Raw genomic sequence first — 14,033 nt, forward strand, 5'->3', positions numbered from 1 at the left:
CTTCCTAGAGTGTTTTCCTTCACAAAATATTTACAAGAATTTTTGATAGCATAAGGCTTTTGCAGGTTAACTTTATAATTACAAATGCAAACCAAACTGTTTGAAAGGTGCTGCCTGAAATACCGTAATTTACTTCTTGTTCTAGTATTGTTTACCAGCACCATTTTTCATAATCTTTGAAAATGTTATAAAAAGGGTAACTGTTTGAGCATCTGGTTTGTCATAAAATGGAAAATGTTTACCTAAAAATGAAAGATTTACAAATGTTTTTAATGTTTCTATGGAAACCAGAAAATCACAGACCACTTGTGTCAGAGCTGTTAACATAGGAATGACACATATTTTCCCCATATATATGTAAAAACATATTCCCAGCAGAAAAAGCCTGTTTTCATTTTAAAGAAAATGGAAGTGATGGCAAAATCTTTTGAAATCCAGGACCATTGCTTAGCCATGGACCAAAGGGTCAGCACCATAGGACACTGCCAAAATCCCTCATAATCTGAATCTTTAGTTTCTCTTTCAGGGGTCTATTTCTTACATTTGCTATCTAACAAGCCATCACATCAAAGGCACTTTAACACGTAAAAGTACTTATTACAAACTACCTCACCTTCATCCCAAACAAAAGCACAAAAACAATTTTTAATTTTTTTGCTGTTTCTTTCCCCTTCTCTCTTTTTAAGTACTCTCATATGAGGTCAACATCAACAGATATTTAAAAGTGAGGGGCACTTGCTTCAGAAAAAGTACTGTATGAAGAAGCTATTTAGTTCATTTGATGTGGCAAATGAAGCTTAAATTTATACATGTAAAAAATCTCATCACAATCGAGAAGTCAATGAGTACATAAAAGTGCATATGTACAACTGTACTCTAGCCTGAGTCCCAGGTACTTCTGGGCATCTCAGTGAGACTCCTGCATTGGGTACATAGTTATACCCTAGAGCCAGAGACCTGGGCATCTCCACAGTTAACCAGTTAGATGGAAAGAATCAGCCTTTGGTCATGATCTCTACTTACTGTAGAGCAACCACAACCCCAATTCAGAGACTGCCTCAAAACAGGGGAGATGGGTATAGTCCTCTGTGCAGGTCACCACTTGTGCTAACAAAAATCTTCTGCAAGAATTGTCAGACCTGGAACAAGCTTGCCCAAAAAAATCCAGTGTATATAGTGGATTAAAGGCTTTAGGAAACTATAATTGGCACCCTAAGAGTAGTCTCTGAACTTGGAAATAATTTTATTTTTCACCCATAGAACTTTGGACCTCGTGTTGAGAAATACCTGAACTCACCAGAGTGCCAAGTGAGGCTAGCAGGTGAACTACATTTCTTGCAGCCTAAAGAAGCAGTTTATAAACATTTAGGTAAGTACATACGGAGGGCAACTTCAGTTTAATCCAGTTTAGTCCTAGATGTCTACAACCATTTATGAAAACTTGACTTCAAGAATTAGAACCTCTTATTTCTCTTTGCCTTGATTTCCTGATCTCTAATACAAGACTCATGAGACTTACGTGTTTTGAGATATATGTGACAAAGAGCAATCTGTAAGCAATAACATCACCATTAAAGAGACCTTCAGCATCTGAAACCATGCTTCAGATGGTTTCAGACAAAACCATCCAGACAAAACCATGCGGTAAGTACTGGGAAAAAAAAAAAAAAAAGGGTGCTTAGCCTTTGAAAAGTATGATGAAAAAGAGAGCAAAATCTGGATGATAAACTAAACTAAGTCACTTGTATATTATATTATTTCACAGAGCATTACCAGAAACAGCTTTTCTTACCACAGTCCCCTCCAAACTGTCACACCTGTAAGTTTAAAATAGCATAGTTTTTTTTTTTTTTTAATACAGGCCATAATGGTTCTGGATATTAACAACTGGTATAAAGGATGGAATTCCCCTCACCTGATTTCAGATATCTCACAGTTTAATGGCTTGTTAAAGCTAGAAATATAAGCTCCCTTTAATGTCAACACAGAGGAACAATCCTGCGTAAATAAATTAGAACAAAATGCACTTAAGAGCACACGTCCTTTAGATGAGACTAGGTGAGTAGACTAGACACTTAATTTTTAGATGGATAAAGTTAGGTGAAATTAATTCTTTTCCATCCTTTTACCTCAACAAGATTTCTTGTCTTACAAGAGGCTGAAGGTCATTATATATGCAATTTCTGTGAATCCTGTATTACTTTCACTAGTATAATAGGTAGAAGTGTTGGTTTAGGTATTACAGTCTTTATGGAACTGCTGGAGTAAACCCGGGATTAGGTGTCCGGTGGCTGATGAGGGCAATGCGAAAAATGTGCTGTTCTTCTGGAGAACTAGAATTTGCACTTCCATGATCATGCTAATCCTGCTAACAACGGCCTCTGAAAGTCTAGCTCAACTAGAGATATTTCACAACTATCGCATAATACATAACTGAGCACATTTTTCTGAGATAGATTGGGGAGCATAAACTCATATGAATTAATGCAAATACTCTTCCTGAAAACAGTGGCAGTAGTGATGTGAACAAATACTTGCTAAAATAAGTCATCTACAATGTGACACATGAAGGTTGCCACCTATCAATCAGAGCTCTTGAAAAAAGGCAAGGTTGAGCATTTAGTATTCCTTCAGTTTCCATGGTTATTTTAAGGTCTTCAAATGACCACTCTAGAGAAATTAAATTAAACATAGAATTTGCTTTTAAACGCAGAAAACACCATGCTTCAGGAAAGAAATGTGCTATCTGTAACTTCAATCAACGCTAATTTTCCTATACCCATACACACATAATAGGTTTATAAATTATCATATTGACACCTTGCTCCTGGCATTTAGAATTAATGTTTTATTAGTCATCACTCACATACAATATATCAGGACTCCCAATGGACCTCTGCTATACTGGAAACAGTAAATATAAAAAATTATTATTGTAAAACTAAGAATGTGATGATGCCATATCTCAAAATTGGGATATTGAAGTACAAAACTTCATTTCAATACAGTTGCAGCTAGCCAAAATTAAGGCAAAATTGATGTCTAATCAACCCAGCTTTCAGATGTAGCGATAACATACTGAAATTCCTTACTGTTATTTCTGTGCATATTCATGAAAATTGCCACCAGTATAAGCCTGCCCATCACAATGTACACAGGAGAATTCATCATATTGCCACCAAAAAACTGCTTCAGGATAGAAGTGAAAACGGAACTAAAACTGTTCCCCCAAAAAAACCAAAATTTAGTTAGTTGCTTTCATATGTCTGTGGATATTTTCTATGTTTGTTTTCTCCTCTCATTAAGGATGTTGTCCTTTATTATTAATTAAATGGAAAATATCCATAGCCAGTGATTGAATTACCCCGAAGTACCTGCTTAAAATGATCAATATTGATCAAACTCAAGGGTAGAAAGTACCACTAGTCTTCTTAATGTAAGTGATTTGGCTCAAGAAACGTTTTGATCAAATTAAGTGGAGGATCTAATTAACCTGTGATTAAATTAAGTGGAGGGCAAGCTGTATAGGCATAAATCCCATACACATTGAGATGAAACTAATAGTAATGCACATATTTACAGAGGCTGCCAGGAGAAAGCATGCAATAAATTCAGCAACTAAAAAAGGTCACAGAAAGAAAGGGAAAATAAAGCATGAAGGGATTAGAATACAGAAAGAAGATAAATGCACCCACAGATAATGATTACCATTGGAAGAGCATTAGCCAAGGCTGGGAGATTAAAGACTGTGAATACACTGGAGTATGAAAAAAATTCTTCCAGATTAAATATCTAATGCAATGCAAAGCTCCATGATTCAGATTGAAACAGAATTCCAGAAGCTATAAAACAGGCTTTTAGTCAAGGTCAAATTATGTATGTCTGTAGTTTGTACCTCATGGGCAGCACATGATTAGATTAGCAGTAGGGACAAGTTGTCAACTCGCATCGCAGGCAGACAAACCTAATGCCTTTCCCATGCAGTGGATCCTTGCTGTTTGGGAATTGCTGTTTCTGGCTCTACACTCACTGAAGAGCCTTTTGCAACAATTCAAACAGTCAGATATACCTCCTTACATGACCCACTTTCTTATAAGAGACCACTGCCTTATTTCTTTCTCTGAATAGAATTAACACAACCTATTCTCAAAGAAGCCTGCATATTTTCCACCCACTGCCACAATCCTAATACAGCAAGGCTGGAAGAATAGAAGTAAGGGCTCTTTGTGACTCCACACCACCCAACGTTGGAACAAAATTATTTGTCTCCAAAGCAACCGGTTTCAAAATTAGCATCCCACTCAAAGGAATGAGGAAATTTTAAGCTGGATGCCAAATCAGGCAGAAATCCCAACACCAGTTTATATGTCATTATCTCATAAAGATCTGCTTTTTTCTGAAGTTTTTAAGAAAGAATTGTTGACATTGTGCAGCTCCAAAAAACAAGGTCTATGTTTGTCTTTTGCCCTAATTAGACCATAATAATACATCAATCTTGATCCTCGCCAGCTGGCATTTTGAAACCCCACTAGTATCCCTGTATGCAAATGGAGGCATGTATGCAAACTTTGTTTAAACATTTTTGATACATTTTTCAGATTAAAACAACGGGGAAAAGTAATTGTCTGTAAATTATTCAAGAACAATAAATTACACATATGGAACTTAATGGCACTATAGAATTCATATATTTCTGCCAGATACTTATAACAGCAAATGATTACTTAAAAGCACCATTCCATAAGTGATACTTCCATTCTGCCAAGCTACTGGTAGTTTTTTCAGATAGTACTCTCTACTAATTATCTTACTGTGCTCAGGCAAACATTGCCCAGAATTTGGGGTCTCCCCTGAAGTGCAAGACAATCATTTAGAAGATACAAGCCCCATAGTATTTCAGGGCTCAGTGATTATGCATGAAACCTGCCTGTTCTGAGACCATAGGCAACTACCTTAAGCTCCAATTTTACATAGCAACTCTACTTCCACATCCATTGGCAATTTCCACAGCCTCAGTTATCTTTTTCAGGAGTTTTGGAAGCTTGCAATAACTACAGCAGGCAGTGGACTTAGTAGGTACTCAGCATTTTCCGCTCACAGATTTAAGGCACCTCTGTGAAAGAACCTTAAACAGGGAAGTTCTTTAAAAACTTCTGGCCTTCATCATCTGGGTACACTAAAACAGAAAAAAGGCACCTTTGGCTAAAGATATCCAAGCTAATGCTAAACTAAAGTGACTTCAGATATCCAAAACAGTGTAGGTTATTTTACTGTCGTGCTTTGTCTGGGGTAATTAATGCTGCTGAAAACTGCAGATATAGTTTAAGTAGTTCTACCTAAATACCCTGTGCATGGTACATGTTTCCTTTGTTTCTTGATTTCCTCATCCATGAAGTCGGTGGTTACTACTCTAATCTTAATTTCTGAGGTGATGTCTTTAGATGAGAACATTTAGTGGAAATCATTTTAATTGTTTAAGCATACTATTTCTTTATGTGATTTGCAGAAAGCTTAATTAAACTTTCTTCTCTTTTTTTTTTTTTAAGTTCTAGCTTGGAGTAAAAGTTCAGAGACATCTTATTTTACACAAAAACTTTTGTTTCTCCCCCATTCTGCTTTGTGCCTCTAGGAATACTCAAGTCGTGGCCAGAAGCAGAAGGGCCACAATACTTCCTGATAACACATGTACTTTAGACATATGCAGGGAGTTATTAAAAAAGAAATCCCTTAGAAAGAAAAAGAAAACCCTTCAGAAGACTGAGCCCTTTTCAGATGCTTTTCAGACCAATTTTGTTGAGCCACATAGATCAGGAAGTTCTGCTGAGCTCTAAACAACTCCATGAACTTGTGTGCTTACACTGTGCCTGATGCTGACTTTGGAAAGCATTTCCAGGTGCTATCACTCTTTTTTCTTCTCCTCCCTCTCCTGTCTGTTAAAACTGAGGTCTAACTATAGTGAAATTATGCACATTAAAATTATGCTTCTCTGAGTGATGATAGAATAGATAATACAGTTGTAAAATTCACAGGTGTCAGCAGCTCGGAGGTGGTACAAGTACTCTAGAGTACTTGTAGGGCAGGAGTAGAATTCAGAATGATTTTGACGCATTGGGGAAAGGCTGTGGAATCAACAAGATGAAATTCAAATCAATATGAGTACAAAGCACTACACTCAGAAAAGAAAAGGCAAGGCACACATAAAAATATGAACCAACTGGCCAGGCAACAGGAAAGCAGAAAGTTGGAAGGCTTGGGAACACTGTAAAATGTGCATTGATCAGCACTGTGATACAACCTTGTAAATAAGGTACATCCATTTAAAAGCAGGGTGTCAGACATACGACCCAGGAAACACACTTTTTTCCCAGCTCCTCTCAATGCTCACTAGGTTCAGCTGAGTTTAGCATAACCAGTCTGGGAAACACAGTTTCCAAACATTAAGCCTAAGAAAGAGCAACAAGAGATTTGAAAAATGTGCCCAGAAAAGCAAAATAATTGCGCTTGTTTTCTTTAAGAAAAGAGAGGGTACAAAGGAATTAATAATGATCTTCCAATAATTAAAAAGTTGTGAAAAAAGGGGGCACCTGTGTTAGAAAGAGGTCCTCCTTAAGAAGAGGATCTCCACGTTTAATAAAGACTGGAGAGGACATGTCTAGGTTACTGTACAGCCAGGGAAATTTTGACTGGGTATTGAGATATACAGTAGCAACTTTTCTGGGGACATTGAAGAATTTCCTTCATTGGGAGGGATTTAAAAGTAGCCTGAACAACAATCTACCAAGCAAAGGTAGACTAGACCCTTCCTCACTTTGTGAGGAGGAACATGATGCCCTTTCTACATGCTATAAAGGGCGATACCTCCATCAGTTGTGTTGCTTTAAATGACCTCAAGAAACTCTTTTATAAAATAGCATTTTTGATACCTCAATACTTGAACCACCCACCTTAAGATATCTCCAGGGATGCAGCTTCTGGTGGGCTGTTACTCAGTACTTTCTGAAAATCAGAAACTGTTAATAAAGCAGAAAATCCAGCTAGTCCAATCATCTTCAAGTCTGAAAATTTGATACATTTTTTAATATTCCAATAATGCATTAATATGGATTTTTGATTGGTTACATTGTGTGCATAGTGATGATTTCTTCTTCAAGCTAGTAGGCAATAATGGTCACAGGCAACTTTTTTTTGTTGTTTTTCAGTCAAAGAGATTTACTCCTACACAAAATAACCTCTGTTTTGCAATCAATAGCAGCACTGAACAATTGGATTGGAAATCATAGTGCATAATCAACTCCAAGACTCAAACAGCAGAATCCCTATTGTTCTTTCCTGAGCAGACAAATCGAGATCTCTGTTATCTTTTAAGTATCAACAATTGTGCAGTGAAGATATTAATTTTCCATTAATAGGCATGGAATTGTATATCTGGCTGCTGTCAGCTGTTTTATGTTACTGGAACAATGAATTAGCCTTACACCATGCTGGCAACTCTGCAAAATTATATATTATATCAAAAGTATCCCTTTCCCAACTCAGATGATTGCAATAACTTTGTATCATAAAACCTTTATGGTAAAGCAGTTTAATCTTCTTTTATGCATGAAGTAACTTAATCTTTTTATATAGTACCTGTTCATTTCTGTATGTCTAATAGTAACAATATCTTAATACAAGGTGTAATAATATTTTTCACTTCATCTCTTTTGGGTTGCAGAACTTGTTGCAGCATCTTCAGTTTGCTATGACAGTTCTACTGGTTTCTTCTCTATAAACTGTTACACCCCAAGCAAAATTGGCAGGTACCCTGCCAACAATCAGGAATATTTGAAGGGTCCTAAAAAGATCTCTGGTTTTCCACTTCATTGCACATAACCATGGTTTCTATGACCTTCATGACACTTTACCACATGCCCTGAAACAAGGAGGAGAACTAGATAATAAACCTAAGGAAATGGCTAAAACTAAACACATTATTTATCTGGGTTCTCATGACAGCCATAGATTAATGGACAAATGACTCCAGACAATTTCTCTTTTATTTAACTTCTCAGGCAGTTTTTTGTTCAGACCTTTGTACCTTAACTCCTTGTTCCTCAGAAGGTACCTACTTTTCTGACTAATTTCCAACTAAGGGACATGTAGAAACATTCTTGCAATTGCTTTGAGTTTATTCTCACTGACAAAAGCAAGGTGTTAATAGCTAAACTAGGACAATAAACAGTGCATTGACTTCTTCAGTGCAGAACAGTCCTTTGAATTTTCCTTATGCATTTATTTACTCCTGTGTCTTACGCTATTATCTCTACCTGTGGAGAATAATCAGCCCCTTATCCTGGTACTTAATGTTATATATACTTAACACTGTTAGACTTCAGTGCAAGTGATTTGATGTTTATTCCATAAGCAATTTTAACTTACCTTCCAGGCTCATTTTTTTTCCAAGTATGTATAAACAACTGTGTGTACTAGCAGGATGGCTGTACCTGGGGCATTCTAATTCTGCATACGTAGTACCAGTTTCTTAGGAGGCAGAAGGATTTTTTTTGTTTCTTTTTACACGTTTTCAAAGAAGGGGCTAGAAGCACCAAAACAAAGGCAAATTTGGGGGAAGTAATCATTCACTTAAGATGTTCCTAACCTGTAGTTCACTTTGGGAATAGTCTGTTAATGTAACACCCACACAGAACACTTAACTTGGGGAAGACAGTGAGGAATCAATACTGAGTTCCAGTCTGTGAATTCTTCTTCCCTCTAGCATCCCTTCCCGATCATATCCCAACCACAAACTGTATCATGACTTGTGGTGTGGTTGGTTCCCAAACAACATGCTGATATAACTAATTTTTGTTCCTGCCACAGAGATTGGGAACCAAACAAAACTTCAACTACAAAAATGATTCCTCTTTTCACTCATCCTGAACATAACTTGATTTCCTGTGCTTAGATGTAAGCAAGTTTAATATTCTTCCTGTATTAATTCATAAAGAACTTCAACACATTTCTATTTTAAATTGGAAGTGATGGTCTTAAGTTGAGGTCTCTCCTGGACTACCACCCTCTGCTGCTGCGCTCAAGAATGTTGATCTCTCCCTGCGTATCTGACCTTGCTCTATTTTGGCCAGAATATTTCTGGCCAAAGAAACCCTGCATTTCCTCTCTCCTTATCAGAAACACCTTGCTTGCTCACTGGATGTCTGGGCACTGGGAAGATCACTGGAGAACCACTCTCCTCAGACCCACTTCCAGGGTCCTAAATCCTTCTGCCAGGCAGAAGGAGCAGATGCATGGAAAAAAACTATAGTCAAGGCAGAAGTCTGGTGTGTCTGGAGTTTTTGTTGCCTGCCTTTCACACTCTTCCACCAAGGAAGTAATGATTTTCCTCTCTTTTGGATTGTCAGATGTGGGTAGATTTTGATAAGAACAACATCCGAGTCTCAAGCAAGATAATACTTCTGACACTAAGTGGAGATGTAGTTCAGCTTCTCAAATGATTGCAAGACTGTTTCCCATCACCCCATAATAGAATAATACATTTTCTTTAAAGTTCACATTCTAAAACCAAACAAGGCTCATTTTCATGTATTGAACCTTCCCCTCATTCTTTTTTTAATTTTTTAGATTTTTTTTAGGATTTCTAAAAAATTTGGTGGAAGAAAAAGCCAGGAAAATTCCAGGTCTACTAGTAAAATTTTGGCAAAACTGTGAACAATGGATAAAGGGATTCTAGAAAAAAAAATCCTTGTTGCAAGTTCCACAAAAAATATGTACATATGCTTTGACATCTAGATACCGCTTTTGTTCAAAGAAATTCTGTTAAATGAATTGTGTGATTGAAAGACCTAAGAAGTAATTGCTGTCTTAATAACTTGTACTAAGAAGCAGTAATCCACTTGATATCAGCAATTGCAATCAAACCATTTCAGTACAAATTGGTATACTTGATACTATAATATTTTACTAAAAAGTCCTTCTGTCCCTCCTGTTTCTGTTCCTGGGCTATATATTCCTTTGGCTTCTGAATAGAAATTGCACACAAAGAACTAGAACAGCATACTGGCCTCTAAGGAGTTTGGATGCCCCAGGCAACTTGGAAATCATCCATCCTTCCTTGTTTTCAGTCTCTCACACAGCAAAGATACTAAACGTTACACAGCTTTCAATATGCTGATTCACACAAATCTCTAAAGAATATGGATGTAATTGACAATGGCCTAAGAAAACAAAGGAAACAAAAATATACCCAAACTCATAAAAAATCATGACAGAAAACCTCAAATATTTGTTTTATTTTCTAAACCTGTGCCTCAAGCAGAATTGTGTCAGATGTCAAGCAGTATGGCAGAAAGACCACAAATTCTTTGTTTTAAGATCAAGTTTCATAAAAAGATTGCCTCTCGCTTGCATCTCAATGAAGGAAAAGGTGGACCTACAAGCAATGAGAGGTCTCTTCTCATTATTACATCTCTTATGATGTAACCTCCTGCGACCTGATTGAGCAAGCTGAACACTTCTCTTAATGCCTATTTACTTGGCAAAGTTCCGTACAGAAATATTTGGTATTTGGAGGAGTTGGTTTGTATACTAGAAGCTACGTAACAGAATGAGCACACTGGATCATATCAAAGGTTCATTTAGGCCACTAGCCTCTTTCCAGTGGTGGCCAGCAGCATAAGCCCAGTAAACAGCACGGGTACATAACAATGTCCGCTCCAGAATGGACTCTCACCTATCAGCGATCTGGGGGTCAGGACTTTCAAGCCACTGTGGCATCTTTGCCTTCCACAGTCCTCTGTAGTCTTTCCTCCCAGGAATTTGTGCAGCTGTTTTTCAAGTTAACATGAAGCAGAGAACACAGGGATATTGTGATGGGCAGAGCACTGCACTAATCATCATTCCTTCATGTAGATATAAGTAAATTATCCTATAAGCACATGCATACAGAGACCTAACGTAGGAGGTAGATGGATATGAAATTCCTATGCACTCAAATGGCTGTTAGCATACCCAGTTTTCTGAAAGGAAATGTTTGTATATATCATTATGAAAGACAAAGCAAAAGGACAAAGAGGGCAAGGAACTCTGGTCTGCAAGAGGAAGACAAGTTCAGATCTTAAAAGGTGGGTTTATCTGTTTTGTTCGTAGAGTCATGACTACGGTCGCAAACACACTTCACCATTTCCACATTCCAAAGCTGAAGTATAGCAACATCAAATTAGAGCCAAAGAAATTAAAAATTGTTTCATTTAAATATAATTATATCATTAAATGTAATTTTTGTAATACACAAAAAGTTACTATCATAGAAACTTAATGAAAGTATTTCTGTGAACCTCATCAAGTAAGTTAATAATTTAGATACCGTATGAAGTACAAGAAAAATCCCTGTAATACATTTGTCTGTATAAAGGAGCAGTTTTCAAGGTTATTCCTTTCATATGTCTTAATAGAGGTGAATGTTGCTAACTGGAAAACTAAATATACTTTGAGATTTATTATTTCAGTAATTGCATTTCAGTAAGTGCTAATTAAAAGCAAAGCCAAGAAGAGTATTTCAGAAGGGGATAAAAAAAGTGGCTTTTTTTGAATACACACATACACATGATATACAGTACACATACAATACCACTATCTAGAGCTTCCCTGTCCAGTATCTAGAAGATGTACATGCAGACCTCCCACAAGGGAGCTATTTTTGAACAGAAATGTTGGCCTTCCCCTGTCTGGGGACAGGGCACCTGTCTATTCACTATGTAGTGCAATATTCTGGACTGGGCAAAGCAGCAATGAAGAGGCAGAAAAGCTAAAGGGGATTCTTGATTTTGACTCTTGCAAAGTACACCAAAGTTAAAATGCAAAGATTGCTACTTGTAATCTTTAGAAGGGAGTTTGGAAGCCAGTTCTAGAAGTGCGAAATACTTCCAGATTTGTGCAGAAAGAGACTAGAAAGATCAGGAGACAGAATGAAGGCATGCAGAAAAAGAGAAGGTGGAAAGTCTGGGTACCAGGGAAAAAAATGAAAGGAAACTCAAGGGAAAAGGTCATTAGACCCTTCTGTAATTCTATAGTAAGCTTAAATTGCACTCTCTAGACAGGTGTGATTCACGCAGATTATTAATCTCTGAGTGGAGGGAGAAGAACTAGTGTAGTGGCTTGGATAAGTTTCCTCGGTTAGTAGGCAGTGGTATCCATTTACCACCATGATGTATTTTGAAAGTGTAGCTGAGACTCCTATTTTCTGCCAAAGGGAGTTTAGTGTTGTTTCAAATGTTCACCGAGAAGATGAGAAAAAAAGATATAAGGATATGGGGATTCCAGGAATCATATTAATGTGGAACCTTATTTAGAGGAACATTTTAATTTAAGTCTCTTTCACAATCATTCCTTACATTGTGGCAACAAACTGTATACCTTTTCATCTCCTTTCCCTTTTCTTTCCTTGTTGCTGGCTGTAATCACCTCCAGGACAAATGGAGTTATTATAGCAGGCTTTTCATTCTTACTGGTATTATGTTTATATTTTAAAGAAATGGTTTTAAACTAGAAGTAGTAACAGATGAAAGAGAAAAGTTGAATACGGGGAGAAAAGAGCCAGGTAGCAGAAAATAAGAAAGCTAAATGGGAGGGTAAAGATTACCTTATTTGTGTGAAAGGTATTATGGATTATTTTTCATTCCTTCTTAGCCACAGATTCAAAAAATTAATGTTTTTAATTTTCTTTTCTCTGCTCAGACTTCTAGTGCCTATATAAGCATAGGGAATATTGCAAATCTAACTGGGATATCTTGCTTTTTTTTAAAAAAAAAAAAAACAAACCACCACCCTTTTTTCATTATCCTAATGGAAAAATAATCTATTATGCATTTCTTGTATCCTGTCCATGAGAGACTAGTTCTTAAACAAGATGTACAGTTGCCTTTGGTTGAAATACCAGCAAAAACAAGAATGTAAAGGTACAAAATATCAAGGCCAAGAACATACTTCATATACAAAAATGGTGCAGCAGAAGATGTTGCTGGAAATCCTCATTCTAATTTCTTTTGATCTTTGCCACTTTTTAAAAACACATACTAAATTCTCTTCCAGTTTTACACCTGTGTAGTCACTCTGAGGGCAATAAGGCCAGCCAGGCAGAGGGATATTATCTAACATACAACTGAAGACAATAGCACTCGTCATGTAAGTGCGGTTGGATCAGAGCTCAGTTGCATGTGATGGTACAGCAAATGTAAGGGAGCTTTTTCATACCAGTTTACTGCATAGACTGAGGAGTGTCATTGTTGCCTTGTATTGGTTATGTTGCTGGGGCAAATCAGACATGAAATGCAACCTACTTAGGAGAAATAATCATTCAAATGGAACTCTTGTGATAATTACAAACTCATCTATCTGTTATCTACACCTGAAACTGAAGAAAAAAGAACATAAAGAGAGAGGGTCCAAAAGAAAGGACACACAATATGGAACAAAAGTGAAGTTCAGCTTGGTTTTCCCTTTGTACAGGAGGAAGCTTAAGCTAAAATACCTAGGTATTTATTGCAAAAGACATCATTAACAGAAAGTAGAAGTTGCCTAGCGCTGCTCATCCCATTCTGGCTCAACTTAGACCTCTTAAATAGAGAATTAAAATAAAGCTTTCCATATCACAATGTTATACTGGTATTTTCACATTACGGTGTTCAGGGCATGAAATCCTTCCTTGCTGGCAAGAATACTCTTTGACTTTTCTTAGAATCATAGTTTTAATATTAAAGACTATCGAAAATGTCTTTTGAAACACAAGTTTTTCTACAAGCAGCAAAGATGCCTTAGTCTCACAGAGGTCATTAACGTGTGTTAAGAGACATTGCAAATTCCCCGTGGACCACGACAGTTTTGACTTAACAGCAATATGTATTGGCCAATGAACATGTATTCTGTTGTCTGCTATTTATTTCTTTAGAAAAAAAAATTGCTTGGTAGAAATATCTGATCTGTTGGGAATGATCCCCTGCTTTCTGGATTCAAAGTTTTTTGGTTGGGGTTTTACTTTTTTC

This window comes from Calonectris borealis, chromosome 3 (genome assembly GCF_964195595.1).
Source record: "Calonectris borealis chromosome 3, bCalBor7.hap1.2, whole genome shotgun sequence".
In the NCBI taxonomy this organism is placed as follows: Eukaryota; Metazoa; Chordata; class Aves; order Procellariiformes; family Procellariidae; genus Calonectris; species Calonectris borealis.